We start from the raw sequence: 21,447 nt of genomic DNA, 5'->3' as shown, positions 1-21,447 counted from the left end.
GGTTCTCTAGTTCCAAATTGTCCATTGTAAACCTTTGTATATTTATTCACCAAAATATATTAGAACATAACCAAAATTTGTTATTTGTCCACGTTATTTAAAAAAAAAAAAAAACTAAATATTTTCATACAATCAATTTCCGTAAAATAATTTATGGGCATGTCAACATACATTTTAAATTTTTCTAGGATTAAGGAAGTATGAAAATTTTTCCATATTCCCTTCATTTATTGTGCGACACATTAACATACTTTTTAAAATAGAGTGATACCTACTAACGTTAATGTGAGATTCACTAGTATTTATGAAGGTAGATTTATATTAAAAAGGTTATTAAAAGCATCTATGATTACAATGAGAGAGATACTTTCCTATAGTACTAGATAGGGTTTATGAATATTTTGTACTCACAATGTATGTGGTTACAACTTTTGTTTGGTGTTTTTTTTTTTTTTTTGGTTCTTTGTTTTTTAGTTCCAATATGGTTCAATTGTGCTCAATGTGGTTGTTACCACATCTTTTGCATTCTGCACGTGGGCTTGAACGCTCCTCTAGCTCACTCCTCTGGTCTGGATTCATCATTGAAGTCAACCTATGCAAGCATACTAGCACTAGTTTGGTGTCGAGTTGAGTACACTCAGATGCTTAAGTTAGTACAAGAGGTATTTAGTTTGATTAACAACAAAAAGAATTACTTACTCATTGAAGTTGTTTTTGTGGGACTATTTATAATACTCATCATCTAACACTAGGAATATTTACAATATTGGTGGTGTCAAAATGGTTGTGGCCCTTGAGGTTACAAAGTGCTAGCGATGAGCTTGGTTCAATTATTTCTCCATCAGTGAAACTCTATGAACTCGACTTGTTGACTCATAACTCAATGATTTGACTTTCTCTTTTAGGATGTATGCCTTCAAAGCCTCAACCCCTACCTTTACTATTTTAAAAAACTGAAAAATGAAAGGGCTAACTAGATAAATAAAAAAATTTAACTTTTCATTCGATAAATAGCAAAAACTTTTTTAAATGTTAAAAGTAGCAAAACAAATAAATAAAATTAGAAAATAATGATTGACAATTGTCCAGACTAGCCCCACATGGAATTCTAAATGTCTGAGAGTTTCAAAATCGTTTGAAAACAACAAATACACTCTACCTAGACAACTATCACACATTAAACATGCATTCTGAGAAAGTGTCTAATGCACGTGTACAAGAAATAAATTGTTTTTTTCAATACAGACTTGTTCCTAAAAAGTAAACCTATTCTAGTAGGAATACAAGCATGAAAGGAATCTAAATCTTTGAAATCAACGATTTCAATGTTGCCCTAAGGAGATTGGGAAGATTGGTCAATGTTTGCTAATTTATTATTCAAATACAGTGTATTTCTAATGCTCAAGGCAAGAGATGAGACATGGTCAACTACTACACATAAATCAATTTGGGGGAACTCTGATAAAACTGACATCAACCACAAAATATCTTTATCTTCAACAATCTTAATAATATTCAAATTGGCAGAACCAATCTGGTACATTGTTAAACAAGATATAGTTAACTCACCTGAGGGAAAAATTTTACATTCAATATATGCCAAAAAATATTGGAAAGATGAATTTGATGGAATATACACCTCAAAATTTTGAAAATGATGGATGTGAGAATTCTCATCCCATCGACTATCAAAGAGGAGTCTAATCCATTGTAAAGGTATAACAAAAATACTAGCTTGTTAAAAAAACCACAACAAAACCTAAATCGCTGAACACTTTGTGTGAGTAATAAAAGTTATGACCATTTTTTTTATGAAGTGATATTTTGTTTATGAAAAGCAATTCAAATATTTGAATAAAATTGAACGCGTTTAAAGTAATGAAAAAACATTCAAAGATTTGAATAAAATATATAGATAAAATAAAATTTAATAATATATGGATATTTACAATATAAATGTGGTAGAAACCTCTGGATATTTAATTAAGATGAGATTAATTCGAAAATAGTTAAACAAAATCTAAAATAATAATAAAATATGGAGATTATGTTAACTACATGAACAAAATTAGGAGGAAAATTGTTGTTAAGGATATCAACAGTTATCGTATATAGATAACTCGACCATGTTTTTTATTCTACAATTACTACTATTTGTAGTTTCATCAATTTGGGGGACTCTGATAAAACTGACATCAACAACAAAATATCTTTATCTTCAACAATATTTGAATTGACAAAACAAATCTGGTACATTGTCAAACGAAATATAGTTAATCAGCAAAGGAAAAAAATTTATCTTTGATATATTCCACAGATTATTGGAACAATAAATTTGATGGAATATGGACCTCAAAATTTTTAAAATCATGGTAGTGAGAATTCTCATCCCATCGACAATAAAAGAGGAGTCTTATCTGTTGTAAAGTCACACCAAAAATAGTATCTTGTTAAAGAAACCACAACAAAACCTAAATCAATAAACACTTCGTGTGAGTAACAAAAGTTATTTCCATTCTTTTACGAAGTGATATTTTGTTTTTCCAAATCGTTACAATAATAGAAAAACAGTAAATAAAACTAATTTATTAAGAATATGAGAATGTACAACTAATTTATTAAGAATGTATGTATAAAATTATGAAAACAATTCAATGATTTGAATAAAATTGAATACGTATATAGTAATGAAAAATCATTCAAATATTTGAATAAAATATATAGATAAAATAAAATTTAATAATATATGGATATTTAAAATATAAATTTGGTAGAAAAATATGAATATTTAATTAAGGTGAGACTAACTTGAGAAGTAGTTAAACAGAATATGAAATAATAATAAAATATGGAGATTATGCATGACCAAAATTAGGAGGCAGTTGTTGAAGAATATGAGCAATTACTCTGTATACATAACTCGACCTTCTTTTTTATTCTACAATTACCTAGTATTATCACGTGAGTTGCTATTAATCTTATTCCTAGACACTTTTGAAATTTTTCAGAACGAAACCTTAAATTTTACCATATGCTCCATTGCCCCAAACTGAAACTCTATATAGGTCTCTGCTAATTCCCATTTACATTTGGGCTGACATGTGAGGTTTGGACGACAAACTTTCACGAGATTCGTATTCTTATAAGCCACGTGATCATTAGAAGGAAAGGTTGAACGAAGCAACATAAACATGCAGAGAGAAAGGCATTGTTAGCCAACCATTTTAATAAATAAAGAAAATTTTCCTTTTCTTTTTCACTTTTTTCTTTCTCCATCTTCCATCTTCTTCCTCTATCCTCCTTGACGATCTAGCCTTTTTACCATCGCTCGTAACAGATTATAAATCAAAAGAAAATTTATATTACTAATCCTACTCCTATTACTACAAAAACATATCAATAGTGGTAAGTCTAGGTCCATCTATAGGGAGGCACAATATTTATTTCGTTAATTTAATTTAATAGTTATAGCAGTTAATATGGGAGGCTAGTGTGGGGATAAGAATAAAGTATGTAAGAAAAGTAAAGATAAACTGGATAAATGTAATTAAGGATCAGAGATTCTAGCCTTGGGAGTAAATTAGTTTCCTATGTAATTTTCTTTTATTGGACTATTTTTATTAACTTCATAATCGATCATGTTTTGCATAATAACTTACTTAACTCGACTTAACTAGCCTCTACAACGGTGGACAATTAGATAGAACCAAACTACGCAAGCGACCTGATTAATAATTAAAACCTCATGCGAAGCTCCAACTAATCTAAATGAAATCATTCCTACAGAATCTTGTGTAGTCATGAAGAATCGATTTATACTTGCATTAAGCCCTAGGTTTGTATTGTTTAGTTAATTAATCGGAAAGCCCAAACCTAATTAACCAAGCTTCTTTGAACCTAATCAAATCATGCATTCTAAGATTTGAGATTAGCCGGCCAACCCTAGCATACAAGATTCTATACTTTCTACTTATTGATTTAAGCTACACGAAGAACAAAGATATCGTGCAAGCCTAATATCTTTAGCAACGGCATACATTCAAGGTAAGGAGCATCAATCCATTCAAGAAAGATACATAAAAGATTTTAAATTGATTCAAAGATGCATAAAAACGATATGAGATTGATATAAAACAATCCTCAAAAAATTTACATAGGTTTACTCCTAAGAACAAGAACACTTACCTCAACTTCTCCATATACAAAGAAAGAACAGGGGAAGAGCTCCAATCCATGACTACAACCCAAAACAAAAACAAAAACCTAAGCTAAAATGCTAAAATGATAAAAGAAGAAGAAGGAAATTGAGTCTCTCCTCGACCTCCATCCATTTGACATCCTTATTACATGATTCTATATGATAATGAAAGGATTGAATGCGAAGCGGAAGCATGTGAACATTGTACAGATTTAATTTCAATCTGAGATACAACAAGAACATATAGAGAAGAATTAAAATACAGGATAAACATACTCAATATTCATCATGCTAGAAAGGAGAAGAGAAATAAATTATACTTGCCCTTGTAGAATATGCAAACTTCTCGAACACTCCTCTAGTCTCACAAATGACGATGCTCCCGATCTCACCTCCACGAACATAATAATGGAAGAACAAAAATGACACCACCACGAGGACTTCCTCGTTATTCTCTATGATGGGAATCAGTGTAGAGTTGTGGGCTCAGTATTGGATGAATTCCGGGAAAGGGAGGAAAAGTTTTTTGTGAGAGAATTGCAGAGAGAGTTATTCATAGTGTTTCTACTATCGAAACCCTAGGCATTGGAGGAAGAAGATGGAGTGAAAAAATCTGTCAAAATGTGAAAACCCATCTTCATGTACATGGGGATCTGAGAGATAAATGGGTAAAAAGTTATAAAATAACTTCCTCCTAATTATTTAAAAAATAAATATAAAATAACTATTATTTTTAAATTTAAATAAAAATATATAATAACTAACTTTATTATATATTAATAAAATTATATGTTATATCACATACATACAACCTATAGTTTATATTATATCATATATAATATAACCTATAGTTTAATAATCTCTCATGTAACCCATAGAATTAATATGAATCACATTCAAATATTTATTTCTCTCATTAAATTATAATGTATCATATATATTATATTAATTATATCTCATATAATTAATTAATTGATTATATATATATATATATATATACTATAATGTATCACATACAATATATTAATTATAACTTATATAGTTAATTCTCTTGAATTAATTTAAACAATTTAAATTAATAAAAAATTAATTTGATTTTCATTAATCTTCATTGAGATAACGAGGAGACCTTATTGACCTATTGATTGACGCTCTAGTGATACTTAATTAATTAATTATACTCTTTAATTAAATTAATCAACATTCATTAATTGTCGATCATTCCACTAAAGAAAGACCCTTAAAGACCTATATAGCCAATTAACATGAATCATATCAATTAGCCCTAATCTAAGTGAAAAACACTTCCATATAACATTTATCACGTTCTTTCCTTATATTCATTTAAGAACTAGGATTATTATGATTATGACATTCAAGAAACACATTATAGTAAATTTCAAGTACGATTGTATGAATGATCTAAATTAAGAAATTCAAGAGTCAGTTTCGGAAAAAGTCCGAATTAATACAAGAAAACTTAATTTTGTAATCTATCTCACCATTATGCAATAGTGCCAAACAAGAATTACATACAAGAAATCAATAGAATCAAAGCATGAATTATCTTCTATTAATTTCTATTGAAATCCAACCTAAGAACATTCAAGAATGCAGAAAATTCAATAAATAATACAAAAGTGTGAAACCCAGATTTCGATTTTCCTACTTAAGCAGGTGATTAAGGGAATTAACTAAGTGTAAGTTAAATCCTATGTTGACGAAAAGGAAAATTTCTAAGTGTTGAATAGATTTTCCTTGAGTAGCTTTGAGATAAAGCCTTAACTAGTGAAAATTTTGTTAAGTATGAAGTCAAAAGAAACCATGCGTTGGGTGTTAGGAAACATTAACGCATGAGATGAGGCTGATTTTGTAAAGGCTTAAAATGGATTAAGCATTGAAGCAAAGGCAACCCTGCGTTCGTGAGGTTGGACGCATGTTGGCCGAAGCATTGGCAAGAAGTGTTGTCAAGAGTTGCTCATGCGTTTAGGCTGCATGAGCGAGAGCGGAGAGAGTGAGAGAAGCTTGAGCGTAAGACGCTGGACAGACGACCGTATAGCCATGTGTGGGCGTTGATGATGCGTGAGAGATGATAAACGATGGAGCTACACGATAAGTGATGACACTGCACGATTAGTGTGAGCGTTAGTCGATAAGCGTAAAAGCTAAACAATAGCGCTATGCGATAGCACTACACGATACTGTTAAGCGTTGAGCAGACGCTGGACGATGAGCTTAGACGCCAGACGATGCGTTGGCGCTAAGCGATAGACTACACGATGGCACTACACGATGAGCGTGAGCGCTACACGATAGGCCAAGCACTAGACGATAGGCGTGCGTGATAGACGTAAAGGCTAGGCGATGGCATTGCACAATAAGGAGACGCGTTAGATGATAGGCGGATGTGCTAGACGATAGGGCATCTACTACACGATGGATCTAAACGATGGGTGCAGCAGCTAAGCGATAGGCTATGCACGAGATCGTTGAGAGCGAGAGGTTACTAAATGATTGAGCTACACGATCAGCGTTGGTACTATGTGATGGACGCAGGCAGTAGATGATTACAGCGAGAGATTCATTAGATGATGGAGCTAAGCGATGATGTGCAGGAGCTGCACGATAGACTAATCGATGGAGCAGTGCTGAGGCTTGTATTACGCAAGGCTGTCACTCGGAAAAATGGTTGTACCAAGAGGTGGTTAGACTTGAGTTAGTCTTATGTATGAGGAAGACAACTGAAGTAAGTGTGTGACATGAGAGTAGGTGAATGGCAAGGAAGTAGGTGGTGGCAAAACATGGTGCAAACACTTCAAGAGTAGGAGGTGTCTTGCATTGAGACTTAGTAAAGATGAGAAGGATCATTTCTTTTAACTCATAAATACCATCACAAGATGTCTCTTCAAATCATAAGCCAAATCCTCTTCAAACAACGTAAGGAAGAGTGTTAGAAAGTAGATTTGAAGGAGACCATGCGTTGATCATGAAGGGCATGCATCAGTCATGAAGTTTCGAGAGAAGGAGATGCTGTCGGACAGTGAAGTCCGAAAGTAACATTGAATTTAGATGAGGATTTCTCCAAGAATACCCGTGCGTTTTGAGTGATTTTAAAGTGACCTGAAAGCTCTAAGAGTCTAGGTTTCAGGGTTGGGCTATTGGAGAAGAAGCTCAAAGGAATCGGGCTGGAGAGTGAAGAACAGACAGAAGGGTCGAGCTATCGGGTAAGCTTGGGCAGTCTTGATGTTTTGATGATTTAGCCAAACCACAAGAAGTTCCGAGCAAATATTTTACGATAAGCTTTGTAAGACATTTTAGAGCATCTTTATAGAAGAAAATATATCAAGATAAGGCTTGGAACTATGAGTAATCTGAGCTTTAAGTTGAATCTAGAATTTAGGGTTCAAAAGAGGAGCCCGATAAGACTAAGGAATTTCTAGAGAGAATGATTCCTACCTTACCAAGGTGAATGGTTAATACCTTTAAGTATTAAAGCATATCTTTTAGAGTAAAAGTGTAAATGCATATGTTATGAATGAGTAATTAGCATGAGAATGAGATTATGTGATCGGGATGGTTTGGGGGTCAATAGACCTAGTTCCTAAACCTCGAGTGGAACCTCGCAGGATGATCAGGGGACTGAGAAGTCTAGTTCCTCAGCCTGTAGGAGGAACCTTGCATGGGATAGCTAGAGGGCCGACAGGCCTAGCTTCTGAGCCCATGAAAGGGAAGACTATGTGCACATACGTTAATGCATGTTTATAGATGTGAAATGTTAACTATCTACCATATGTGTAGGTAGAAATCAGACTCATTCAAAGTTGAGTTTGAGTATTAACCTCGTATTTATGATATGCTTGGTATTATCAATTAAAATAAACTTTAGAAGTTGCTAAACACTCACTGAGCTTTGTGAAGCTCATTCTTTTATTTCATGCTTTCGTATCAGGTAGCGAAAGGTGAGGAGTTTCAGGGTGCTGCATAGATCAAGGTCTGCCACAAGCAACAGTTACACTTTTGGGGTTTTAGAGTTGTTCATGTAAACTTTGTAGCTAGGTCTTTGAGTTGTATAAACATTATAGTGTTGTAATAAAATGGGCCTACTCAATCAATTGTTGTTTATTTTCTTGACTTAGAGTTTACTGAGTGTAGTAAGGTAGAGATGGGCAGTAGGTTTCACAAAAGGATAGTATCTACAGTCCCTCATGCCTCTCCTTGGGCTCAGGAGGTGGGCTTGGGGTGGGGTGTGACAAAAAGAACTCATGAAATTAAACCTATATTTAAGATTTCCCACAAAATACAATGACCTAGTTGTAGAATTGAGAAGTCTTGAAAGAAATCCTTGAAAAATTAATGCAATCCATGAATAATTTCACAATGAAGACTTGTGAAATTGCAAGAAAAATCTCAATACCAGAATAAATTCATGAAATTTTCTCTCTAATTTAGATCTAAGCTCTCTCTATCAACAAAATAAAATGAATTTTCTCGTTCTCCTCTTGGTGAATTCTCAAACTTAAGCTTTTTTGTTCTGAAGAGGATCACAACATTGCGACGTTGCGAATAAGGAGTCCAACGCTGCATTTTGTAAGTGCACACACGATTTTATTTTTTCGTAAACTTCCAGAGTGTCGTGATGGCGGGTGAAGCATTGTGACGCTACATTGTTTTGCATCAAATAGGTGCATTCTATCCTTCAGCGTCAAGGTAGCATTGAGCTTAGTATTGTAGGGAGCGTTGCGATGCTTCGAGATTGCTTAAGTGTGTTGAATGGATCCTTTTGAAGGGTAATGTGGTAATGCGAACTAGGTTTTAGTTTATTTAAAGGTCAAAACTAGTAGAAAGGTGACATCAACTGTCAATTCCTTTTAACCCTATACTAGCCCTGTTATCGATTTATGATATACCTAACTTGCATTGGAGTGAGGTAATTTTAAGACACGAGTGCCTTTTTAAGACATACACATAAAATGTAATTAACATTTCTTTTACCTAGATGGTTAGCTTTCACACTCACACCGCTAGGAATCTATCGCTCCATTCTTGCGGGCCCTAACAGAACAATGAAGGTAGCTATTTTCACCTCTATCCATGCACATACACACGTGTTAGTGAAAGTTATGTTAATTTTGAAAGCTTGCTTTATTAGTTTATTTCTTTTTATGCAAGCAATGCTTTTGCTAACACTAGACCCTTTTTTATCCTCTTTGTCTAGACGTGTTACTCTAACAAGATGGTTGTTCTTAGACCCAAGGTTATCCTATTGGGATAAGAAAGAACAGTGAGTAGATATGGCGTTTCTAAAAGTTTTAAGATTCTAAATAAATCTAAAAAGCTAAGTATTCAATTTGTTTTTTATGAAATTAAAAGGAAAATAATTTTCCTTATGAAAAAATTGGTATCAAAATTTTGTTAGAAAATTTGAAGAAATCTAAAATTTTATTCGTTTCATTACTTGAAAGAATGCGTTACCAAAGTTTCATTGATAAGAATCAAATGATTGAGTAAATCAAATCAGAAGGGAAAAGAAGATCATTAACTTACACTGGACATCTTATATGAATTCTAATGGATGAAAGAAAGACCTATCAGCTAATTGAATTACAACACCAGTTTCAGTCAAGTCTTTTAATTTTAGTTCTTGGTAAATGCAGTATGGCAAAACATTTATGGATGCATCGAGATGTAACATAGCTCTTTCAATTTTTTTCTTTCCAATAGTCAAAGGTAGGGAGAACATACCTAGATCCTTTTGTTTTTTGAGCATGTTCTTCTGAATGATCGCAGGCATGGATTGACTTACAACCATCCTCTCCTTCTCTTTTGTTTGCCCCTTCTTCATGCACAATTCATTGAGAAACTTGGCATGTTTGGGAATTTTCTTCACAACATCAAGAAGAGGTATGTTGATCGCCACCTTCCTGAATGTCTACAGTAGCTCTTTATCCTTTTCTCCCATGGGCTTCTTCGGTCTTGCAAGCTTAGAAGAAAAGGTGCTTTAGGCACATAAGAATTTAATGGAGGAAGAGGGTTAGAGGATTCTGGTACTCCCTTTTTCTTATCTTGAGTGTTTTTGTTGTAGAATTTGAAAAAGTGCTTTTGTCACATCCCCTCCCAAGCTCACCTCTCGAGCAAGGAAGGAGGAGTGAGGATGGCAGATACCACTCTTTTATGATACCTACTGCCCATCTGAACCTGTTTTGCTCATTAAACTTTAAGCAAAGTAAATAAGCAACAATTGTTTGGCTAAACTTATTTTATTACAAACAATATAACATTTATACAATCTCTAGACTCTTAGCTACAACTATTTACAACAACAATTTAAATCTGGAAGTGTCGTTGTGGCATGGGAGACCTTGACCTTAGCAGCACCCTGGAACTCCATCATTTGCTACCTGGGAAGAAAACATGAAAGAAAAGAATGAGCTTCAAGAAGTCCAATGAGTGACTTTACTTAAAACATAACTTTCATGCTTGGACTAGAAACCCAGTAAACTAAAACTAAACTAAAAACTGGCCAAACAACATTCATGTATAACATTTCTGGAATATTGTTGGTGTGGTCCTTAGTTGAGAAAGACCCTATTGCTCGATTCCCCAACCATAAACTTCGTCTTTAATAAAACCTTTCAAAAATGTAGCATACCTGTACCCAAGCTTCCCTAGGGTAGATCAACTCCATACTCCCAAATAATGAGGTGGAATCATACTCACACCTTCATTTACTGAGGTGGAACCAACTCAACGCACTCAACACATAGCATTCGTCATAGTGCATGCAAAGCTCTCAACTTGGTACTAGATATAATGGTTTTGAAACATACTTTCTAAAACAATAACTTAAAACATTCAAATAAAAGTTTCAAATAACTCAAAGCATAAAAACATAATTTCTAAAGCTTTTCTAAAATAGTCACTCAAATTCTTTGGCAATGCTTTTAAGGTACCCCTCTTTTGATGTCAATCCTTCCATTGCCAAACACTAGTAGGCATTGAGTACTTAGCCAAGTTCCTAGTCTTCATGTAGGCTATGTGGTAACATCTTCACCATCTAGCCTTTCAAGTTGCTTGCTTGTTCAAGATTTCTTGATTCAACCTACTCGTTTATTAACTTAATTTCCATACCTTTTCTCAAGAAATTTTCTTCTACAAACCTATTCAAAATGTTGGGCTTCAAATTACAACGTCAGAGCCCAGAATCTCCAGATTCCCCTACCTTTCCTGGTTGTCCCGATTCTATGAATACCTCTCAGTTTCCTTCAATTTTGACAGCATTTAACTTAAAATTTCCTCACAGCAGCTCTTACACATAAACTAAACTCAATTTCTAAGATTTTGGTTCAAGAATCATCTTATTTGCACGAGTAGTTTGGAAGAGCTTCTCGTTTAAACTTGGGTTATAGTCTTCCGTCAACGCCCGAACAACATCTGCACCTTCTGCCTTCTTGATCAACACATGGTGTTGCTATCAATGCATACTCTTCATGATCAACACAAGGCTTTCTCCAAACTTGCCCTCCATCACTCTTCCTAGCATTTTCTTGAAGAGAATTTGTGTTATGAGCTGAAGTGAAGCCTTGGGGTGCTATTTATAGGCATTTAGGAGACCATCCTCATCATCCCTTAATGCTCTCAACTCATGACACCTCACTCTTCTAAACGGTTGGAGTGTCTTCTACTTACTTTGCCACCACCTACTTCCCTACCACCTTCTACTTTGAGGTGTCTTCTCCATCTTTGTCCTATACATGTATGCGTCCACCTCCTACTTTGTTTGGATAAGATTTCACTTGGTTGAGCCATCTAGCTTATCTTGCTGTCATTTTGTTCCTTAACATCCAAGAATGCTCAATCTGAATGCACACCTCCCCTCTTGGATCCATAACATCTTTTGAATGCATCCCTCTTGTCAACGCATAGCTTCTTTGAATGCCTATTCTCACTTGGCATCACTTGGAATCATAGCCTTTGCCACGACCCACCTTGTGTCTACCTTACCTTTCAAGACCAACACATAGTCCAATGGCCGCACTCTTCTTCCAATGCTTAGCTTCATGGTTCTTCAACCAACACATAGGTTGGGTGCATGGTTGCCTCACACTCTATGTGTCCAACTTCCTCCATTCATTCAACTTGCCATTACTTAGTCTAAAACCAAACTCTATTTCACCTTGTTGTGGCTTTTGCTTCTAAGCATAACATATATTCAACACATGCCCTTGTGCCAACGCTTGCCTTACCTAGCTCATGCATCAATGCTTGCATCAGTTATGTGTCTCATTCCACGGCACACTTGGCAAACAACAGCAATCTGGCTCTTTTTCGCCTTTGCTAACTGCTACACAATAGAAACCAAGTCAGATATATCTTTCCGTAGTTCACTTACATCATTGGCTAATTTTACGCTAACTGAAGCCCTTGTGTCAAACTGTTGACAGTTAGCCACCATGGTTGCTATCAGTTTCATTGCCTCGGTAGGGGTTTAGTTGACTAAGGTTTCTCCTACAGCTGCATCTATGCTGCTCTTGTCAGTCTGCATCAGCCCTTCATAAAAGTACTAAATCAATAGCTGGTCTGAGATCTGATGGTGGGGGAACTTCGTACAGGTTTTCTTGAATCGTTCCCAATACTCGTGAAATGTCTCCCCATTGAACTGAAAAATACTGTACATCTTCTTTCTGATACCGACAGTCCGAGATGCTGGGAAGAACTTTTCCAACACTTCCTCTACAACTCCTCCCGGGATGTGATACTTGCTGGTGGAAGGATGTAGAGCAACTCGTTGGCATCTTCCTTTAACGAGAAGGGGAATACCCTCATATTAACTTGTTTCTTAGTCACCCCGTTTGGTCTCATGTCATCGCACACCACATAAAATTCCTTTAAGTGTATGTGTGGATCTTCACGTGGTAGACCAGATAAGGAAAGAAGTAAGTGAATTAATTTAGACTTAAATTAGAAATTACCTGTCAAGCGCAGCTTGCTATCTCATTTCTCTTCTGATTCTCTACTTTTCGTGATAATTTTTTGTAGAATAAAATAATCTAAAGCCTTCGAGAGTATCAGTCATGCATCAAAAGAGAAAATTGATTCACAAGAAAGGCACTATAAGCCTCGAAAATTAAGAAATCAATTTGGCTCCCCGGCAACGGCACCAAATTTGGTCGAAGCTTAAGATTTACCGTCGATTATAAACCCTTGATGACCAAATAAAATTATAAATCTCTGAATCAGAAACTTATACTAACCAGTAGTACAAATGGAAAGTCCACGATCGATCTACAGAGAGCCAGTTTAGAATTCTCAATTTAGAAATTCATAGGAAGAAATGAAGGGGGTTTGTGAAGATGATCTATATATTTGCATGAAAGTTAAATGTGTGCAAGTGAATTGAGTGAATTTTGTGTAAAAACAATCAATCGAACAAAACACCTAGGTTAGGTTGACTTCCTTTATTCCATTCCCTTTCGATTCTAGCATGGATTTATTCAAAAGATCAATGCGAGAATTTCCAATTAAAACTTAGCTTATTCGATTAGAATCCTAACCGGTTGTCCTTAAGAACGAGTTAATTCAAAGAATTAGTGAGAATCCTCCACTAATCAATAAATCAACAAGCATTAAGATTAAGGGAAACACTAAGCCAAATAATCGTTTTTCATTGTCTAATCAATTATTTGAGTGAGATCAATTTAGAATAGAAAGTAATGCTTATTAAATGGGATCCCAATTTAACTTCACAAACTTAATTAGCCTTTGCCTCTAGGTGATTAACTACCTAATGATTATAAATTAGGGCCAATCAAAGCAATCAATCAAACCATCAAAGCTTAATTTTTCATATTATCCATGAAAGATAGATTGAAGAATGAATACAAGATAATATGTCAATAAACCAAAACAATCCTCAGCAAAATACAATGAAATCTCAAGAATCAAGTAGGAATGGAAATAAACTACAATCCGATGCTAATTTCTTAACTATTAGCCTCAATTCATGCTCTAAATGCAGTAATCTCCTTCAATAATGCTAAAAGTGGAAAATTATTATAGGAATCAGAGGAAAATAGAAGGAAAAATGGAGCTAAAAATTGAAAACGGCGTTATGAACTACATTTTGGATGAAATTCTAATATATATAGCAGTTGCCGCAACATTGCAACACTGGCAGTGTAGCACGCGTGTCTCAACCACAAATTTGTAGCGTTAACACTAATGCCTAGACTGATTAGTATTAAGTTTTAAGATTATTTTTCCTTTAGAGTTACTTCTATGATTCAGCAAGCATGCAAGCTTTTCAATAAACGTTATTTGCAATAACTTTCTAATACCATCACATATTTCTTTCTAAGAGCCTTGATACCTTTTAAATATAGGGGCGCAAAAGGTTTGAAAACTTGAACGTTTTTCAAAAGAATATTTATTCTCCTCAAGTACTTTAGAGTAAAAAAGAGACAGAGACAGAGAGAGAGAGAGTTGTTGAGATCGAAACTTGCTCATAATTGGATGTTCGTATGACACCCGTGGGGGCAGGCCAAAATGAAGGCAAGAATCGTGATCAATGCAAAGAATAAGTGATCGCAACTCCATTGCCTCAAAAAGACGGCACGAGTTTAGTTTGAAAAAAGTGATTAGCTCGTAGTTGGATGTCCGCATGACACTCATGGGGGCAAGAAAAAACGAAGATTAAATGCTTTGATCAACACAAAATAACAACAAGAAATAGCAAGAAGAAAATCTTTTTATCTTGTTCCAAATATTCATTTTCAGAAATATGAGATAGTCTTAAAAATGGGTAAAGGGTTTTTGATGAATAAGCTTGCAGCTTCTCACGGCTAGAAGTAAATTTATAGGAAGAAGAAATAAAACTAAAAAAAAATTCTTGTCTAGCAAACTGGGTGAGGCACTCTGAGAGGTCTGGGCAATTTTTGAAGGCAATCAAAATCATAAGAAGTCTTAAGTATATGCTTGAGGACAAGCATTATTTTAAATTTGGAGGTATGATAACTTGTAGAAATAAAAGTTATTGTACCTCTTTCATTTAAAATAATAAGATAAAGGCATGAAATTTAGATAATTTTTACCAATAAATCTATACAAAAAGTGAAGCATGCGATCACATATTTTAACGCATAATATCCTTCAATAGTCTGATGAACGTGCAATTGCATGTTGCATACCCACTGATGCGATCAAGCAAGAATTACCAGAGACAAAAAGGAAAGAAGATCACATAAGCTACAAAGCGTTGAGGCATAACATGGCATGGGCGATGGTTGTCACATCACAAGTTGTGTTGGTGGCCGACAGGAAAACTTTGTTGAAGATTCAATGAACCCTGACACGTTGCAGACGGCGCGGCAGGATATGGAATTCAATATGCCTTATGAAAACAATCATAAGTTAGAGAAAATAAGTGCTCATGAATGATTCTTATTTTTATGAAGTGGAAATGTGGATGATATGCATTGATGGAATTGCATTGTGCACTCAAATTTCCCCAGCAGAATCCAAGTGTAAATTCCTCTGAGTTTCCTGGTAAGTCCAGGGTCGAACATATGGACTTGTGAAAACAGACTGCATTGGTAATTTTTGTGAAGAACTTTGCGGTAACCAAATAAATAAATAAATTGTTGGGTTTGTTGTTTGCATTGAAGAAAAATAAATAAATGCGGCGGAGTTTGAAAAGAGTTGGTAAACGGAAGATGCAATGAGTATGTGGTGAATGGGTTGAGAAAAGTTTTGGCTAACACTTCCTAGGATGCGTTCATGCTATGTGATCATGCAACATGCATACAACAATAAACCACCTCTCGGTACGAATGCCACGGCTTCTAAGGTTAAAACGCATGTGATATATGCGCTAAGTCTATAAGACCTACACATAAGCCTCTATTCTTATTTATGCGATGACGAAATGGCACACACACAAATAAGACGACCACATAATATCATTCCCATCTCTATGATGCATGCGATGCAGATTGACAAACAGAGGTTATCTCTAAGTCCCTATCTCTTGTTTATGCAGTTCTAATCTTGCTCTCTCGAGTCCAAATTCTAACCTAGCTCTCTCGAGTCATTAGGTTCTTTCTTTAGACTTTCTCTCGAGTAACTCTAAAGGGTGTTTTGCACAGCATAAAACAAGACAATCGCAAGCAATGAACTTCATAGGTCATGTTAGCTTAGTTCTCCTCAACCCATTCGACTAGTTTAGCTACTCATGCGTATTAAGAGAGTGATTAGATGTAGAAATAGGACTTCCATTGTATAAATATGAAGATGAAGTACAAAATAACAATGCAAGTATAGAATAACGAGCTTGGTAGCAATCTCTTACTGCCCAGGCGTTTACACTGTTTTTTCACTCGTGCTCAAAAGATAATCTCGCTCTCGCGAGAGTCGGCCCGCTCTCTACTTCTATGCCCCAAGGTTCTCTCTCGAGTTTCACTGAGCGATCTCTGGCATCACCACTCTTCTCTTTCTCCACCTTCAAATGAAAGAAAACTAAGAACAAGGGCGTGCAAACTCGTGGAACAAAGAATAGCTGAACTGGTTAATTCATCAACCCCCTTCCTGAAGAATTCTCTTGGTATTTATAGAGCGTGCATGGTGAAAGGTAGCGTCTCTCTCATGGTTGTACAAATGGGACAGCTTTAATTCCTAACTGATGCGTTGAATAATTGTCACCGAAAAGCTGAATGTACTTAATGACCGTTATCGGCCATCAACCTAATTCGGATTCGACTGTCATCAGCTTTCTGTCCCATCACAATTGATTAGCCTTTCACCCAGATGCGCCCACCATGTTGCGTTGACCAAGTTGCGGTGATCATTCTTGGGCGAATGCTTGTGAACACAATCATCGCAAAGCCTTGCGGTGAAGTTGCACTCGACTAGTGATGTCCTATGATTGCAATTCTTGCATCGTGTCAATGGATATTCTGCATAAAAATACAAAAATCAATTGTTCTAATGCGATGAACGCATGCGACCGCAATATTATGAAATCGATGCTTAATGGACGCAAATTAACATATTTCATCAACGCAATCCAACATTGTTTAAGAACTTAGCACTATGATAACGTGCATTTCTGCCTGTTATCACACCCCTAAATTTAAACAATGCTTGTCCTCAAGAATAAGCTAAAGATTCCTTTAGTAAGTCAACCGCAAAGTTCTTTTCCTAGATTTCTCAACCGTAAAGTTCTTTTCCCAGATTTCTCACGAATGCTTCGTTCAAATCCTATATACCAGGATTTCCTTAAGTTTTATTCCAGTCTCTTCTTAAAATATTTCTAAGACCTAGGGACTGCAAGCTTACCTTTCAAAAGAACTTTACTAAATTCTTGAACATCGCATGATTTATTTCAAAAAGAAAATTTTTTACCGAGGTGTCAAATGATTTTATCCTTGCATAAAAATTTTCTTCATTGATATATTTTTTTTTCTGACTTTGCACTGATCCAAGTGCCTTGCCTTCGTTTTGGCTTGCCCGCACGGGTGTCATGCGGACATCTAACTACGAGCAATGCACTCTTTCTCAGACTAAACTCATACCTATTTGGCAATGGAGTTTGCGATCATTTATTTATGCGTTAATCCTGGTGATTTAGTTTCGTTTTGGCTTGCCCCCACGTATGTCATGCAGACATCCAACTACAGGTAAGTGATGACATACAGAAATGCATGTCATCTTAGGCCTTTTACTTAGAATCATGAAGATTGTTAAGCAGAATATGCGACTATTGTGCTAGGAATTCATGAGAAAAAGAGTTTGCGTCGATCAGCATGATGAATCTCAGCTAACCCATTATTTTGCATTATTTTGCATTCAATGTTCTATTTTTGTAGCTAACGCAGGAAATGAACACAATGCGGAAAACTGTACCACCGCATAGACGATCACATGTAGAGAAACACTCCATCGCAAAGGCAAACACATTGATCAACGCATAGGTGTTGCGTTAATCAGCCATATGCATCCATCGCATGGGAGTTTCGCTCGTCAAGCGATTGCGGTCATCATGTAGAGTTGCGGTATTAAGCGAATGTGGCCATTGAATGGTTGCAGCTACGCGACAACGCATTCTAATGGGATTAACGCAAGGTAAGTGGAATGAACGCATCAACGCATCTACCTCAAGAAAATCCAAAGCTGATGTTGACATTTCACCTATCGCGTCATTGGTGGCAGAGGTTCAGAAAGGACTAACGTGCCAAACGTCAGACTTAGAGCAGTCTAATTAATGCTGTCAGCGATTCAAACTCTATAAATAGAAGCCGATGAGCAAAATTCAAAGTTATCCGGAGATGATCCTTGTGTCCGGGGATTTTCCCCGCAATCCAGACAAAATGCGTGAGAAGATGCTTGAGATTTCTTCACCTCCTTCATCCATTCCGAGTGACGACCGGAGCCTTCGACCGGAGCTAGATCTCGAGAGAATCAGTTCCTCCGCCCATCCATGGCACGATCGGTAGCCTTGATGCACATTCGCTGGAAGAAAAGTTTTGCTTCCAATCGGTCATTTCTTTTTCCTTTCTTTTCCTATATTGTATTGTATGACATTTGGAATTAAGGAATTAATACAATCTGTTTTCATTGCACTTCTCTATTTCCTTCAACTCCATCTCCATCTTCTTTGCTTAGCATATTTACTTTCATTGCAACACTTAGTAAGAGTGCTTGGGTATTGCATACTTAGTCATGTGGATTAGGTCGGATTGTCGGGATTTGTAACGGTTAGTGTTGAGTACTTTTGTGGTATTTTGCAGGACATATCTCTTTGTACTGGTTGTTTATCGCGAAGAGCAATCTGACGGTTTATAAATACTGGAATCGATCCAGAATTCAAAGCTGACCCAGAGATCGAGCATACTTTTCGCGCAAGGGCACGCCAGAACAGAGCAAGGCGAAGGAGAGTCAATATGGTAGAAAACAACAATAATAATGAGGTACCCGATGTAAATCAAGGGGTAAACCGGCCAGCATAAGACCCCGTTTTTCTTACTGCTAACTGCAATATCCCAATGAGGAACTATGCGACGCCCAATCTCTATGACTTCTTGCCTAGAATTTCACGTCCAATAGTTGAGAAGAACGCACATTTCGAGATAAAATCGGTCATGCTCCAAATGGTACAAAACACAGGGTAGTTTGGAGGTCTACAAGGTGAGGACCCGCATGCCCATTTGACTAGTTTTGTCGAGATGTGCAGTACCTTCTCTATCCCTAGCGTAACCCCAGAAGGTATCAGACTTTACCTCTTCCCATACACCTTGAGGGATGAGGCTAAGAGGTGGGCTCATTCATTGGAGCCAAACAAAATAGCGTCTTGGGACCAGTTGGTGGAACAGATTATGAAGAAGTTCTTCCCTCCAGCAGTCAACGCAAGAAGACAAACGGATGTGTTGAACTTTGAGCAAATGGAAAATGAGACCCTAAGCACCGCCTGGGTGCGATTCAAAAGATTGGTGAATTCGCATATCGGTATACCCGATTGCGTTCTGATGGAAACATTTTACAACGGCCTGAACAGATCATCGCAAGTTGTTGCTGATGCCTCCGCAGCAGAAGGTTTTATGGATAAAACATACACAGAAGCCAAGGTCATTCTTGACCGCATCTCGTAGAACATGGCTGACTAGGTAGATGACGGGTACGGAGGAAGACGATTTGAGAGAAGAAGAAATGATAATACCATTGTACCTGCGGATACAATGACAACTTTGGCCGCACAGATCGCCGCGGTGACCACCCTTCTACAATCGATGGCATTTAATCAAGGTGCCATCTCCCAAGGACCAGCGCAATCCAATGCACTGGCACAAGTGGCCACAATAAGTTGCGTCCAATGTGGAGGGGGCCATGCGGTAGAAATGTGCCCATCAAACCCACAGTAAATGTGTGCTATCCAGAATAATCCGTACAACAACACTTATAATCCTAGTTGAAGGAATCACCCTAAGTTCAATTGGGGAGGAAATCATAACCAAGGTGGGCCAAGTGACAATTAGAACAGCAACTCCGGGAATCGAGGAAACCCTCTACCTTTTCACCAAAACCAGAATCAAGGTCATCAGAGACAATCGTAAAACCAACCATCTTCCTCAAACACCTCTGGAAATTCATTAGAGTCCCTGCTCAAGCAATATATTGAGAAAAACGGTACTGTAATGCAATTTCAGGCGTCTTCAATCAGAAACTTGGAGATCCAAGTTGGGCAACTGGCAGCCAAACTACGCAATAGAACACCGGGAATGCTGCCAAGTAATTCCGAAGCTCCGTGATCTCACGGGAAGGAGCAATGTCCTTAACGACATTGTGCAGGCAAGCATGACAGCCTGCAGAGGTGTGGATTGCATTCATCATGGGAAAAATGTCTTCCGATCCATATCTCTAAATTCTATGTTTAATTGCTTTCTTAATTACCTTCTTTAATGCTTTATGAATTTCGTCATTTATTGCTTCCTTAAACTTGATTTTATTGCTTTGTGAAATTACTTCTCATTTAATTCACTTGCGTAAATTTACGTGCTTTGTCTAATTTCTTTACTTTTATGTATTAATTGCGTTATCCTAAATTGTGGTGAATGATTGTTTAGAAGAAATTGATTACCACAAAGTCCTTAGACTTGCATTGATGAAAAAAAATATAAAAATAATAATAATGTGAACCCCGAATCCTAATTTCTCTACTTGGGTACATTCCCTACTAAGACTAGTGTGGTGAGTAGGTTAATGTGGAAACTAGTATGGAATGGTATTGAAAATGGTGGAAAATTAGAAGAAAAGAGGAAATTTGGAAGTTTGACTTTTGGGGAAAAATTTGGAAATTTGGCAAAGTATAGAATTTTGTGTGTTGATGCATTGGAAGGGTTGTTGGTGAGGGCATGCAGCTAAAGGGAGAAAAATGGAGGTGACGCGTTGGAAGGCACAAGAGTAGGCAAGGCATGCTTTTGAAGGCAGCCCATGCGTCAAGCGGTCAATGTACAGCGCCCTTATCCAATGCGTCGAGTGGCCAAGCGAGCGCCCCTGCCATGCGTCGAGCAACCTCGGCATGACGCCCCTGCCCAATGCATCGAGTAGCCTCGGCCAGACGCCTCTGCCATGCATCGAGCGGCCATGCTTGTGCAGGAAGCTCCCTGACCGAACGACCATACGTCGAAGAGCCCTGCCGAGTGGTCGTGCATCGAACACCCATGCCATGCAACCAAGCGCACAGCCCATGCGGCCAAGCACGG

This window comes from Benincasa hispida, chromosome 11 (genome assembly GCF_027475165.1).
Source record: "Benincasa hispida cultivar pf3 chromosome 11, pf3_genome.v1.1, whole genome shotgun sequence".
Classification (NCBI taxonomy): domain Eukaryota; kingdom Viridiplantae; phylum Streptophyta; class Magnoliopsida; order Cucurbitales; family Cucurbitaceae; genus Benincasa; species Benincasa hispida.
Note: the sequence above shows the minus strand (reverse complement) of the source record.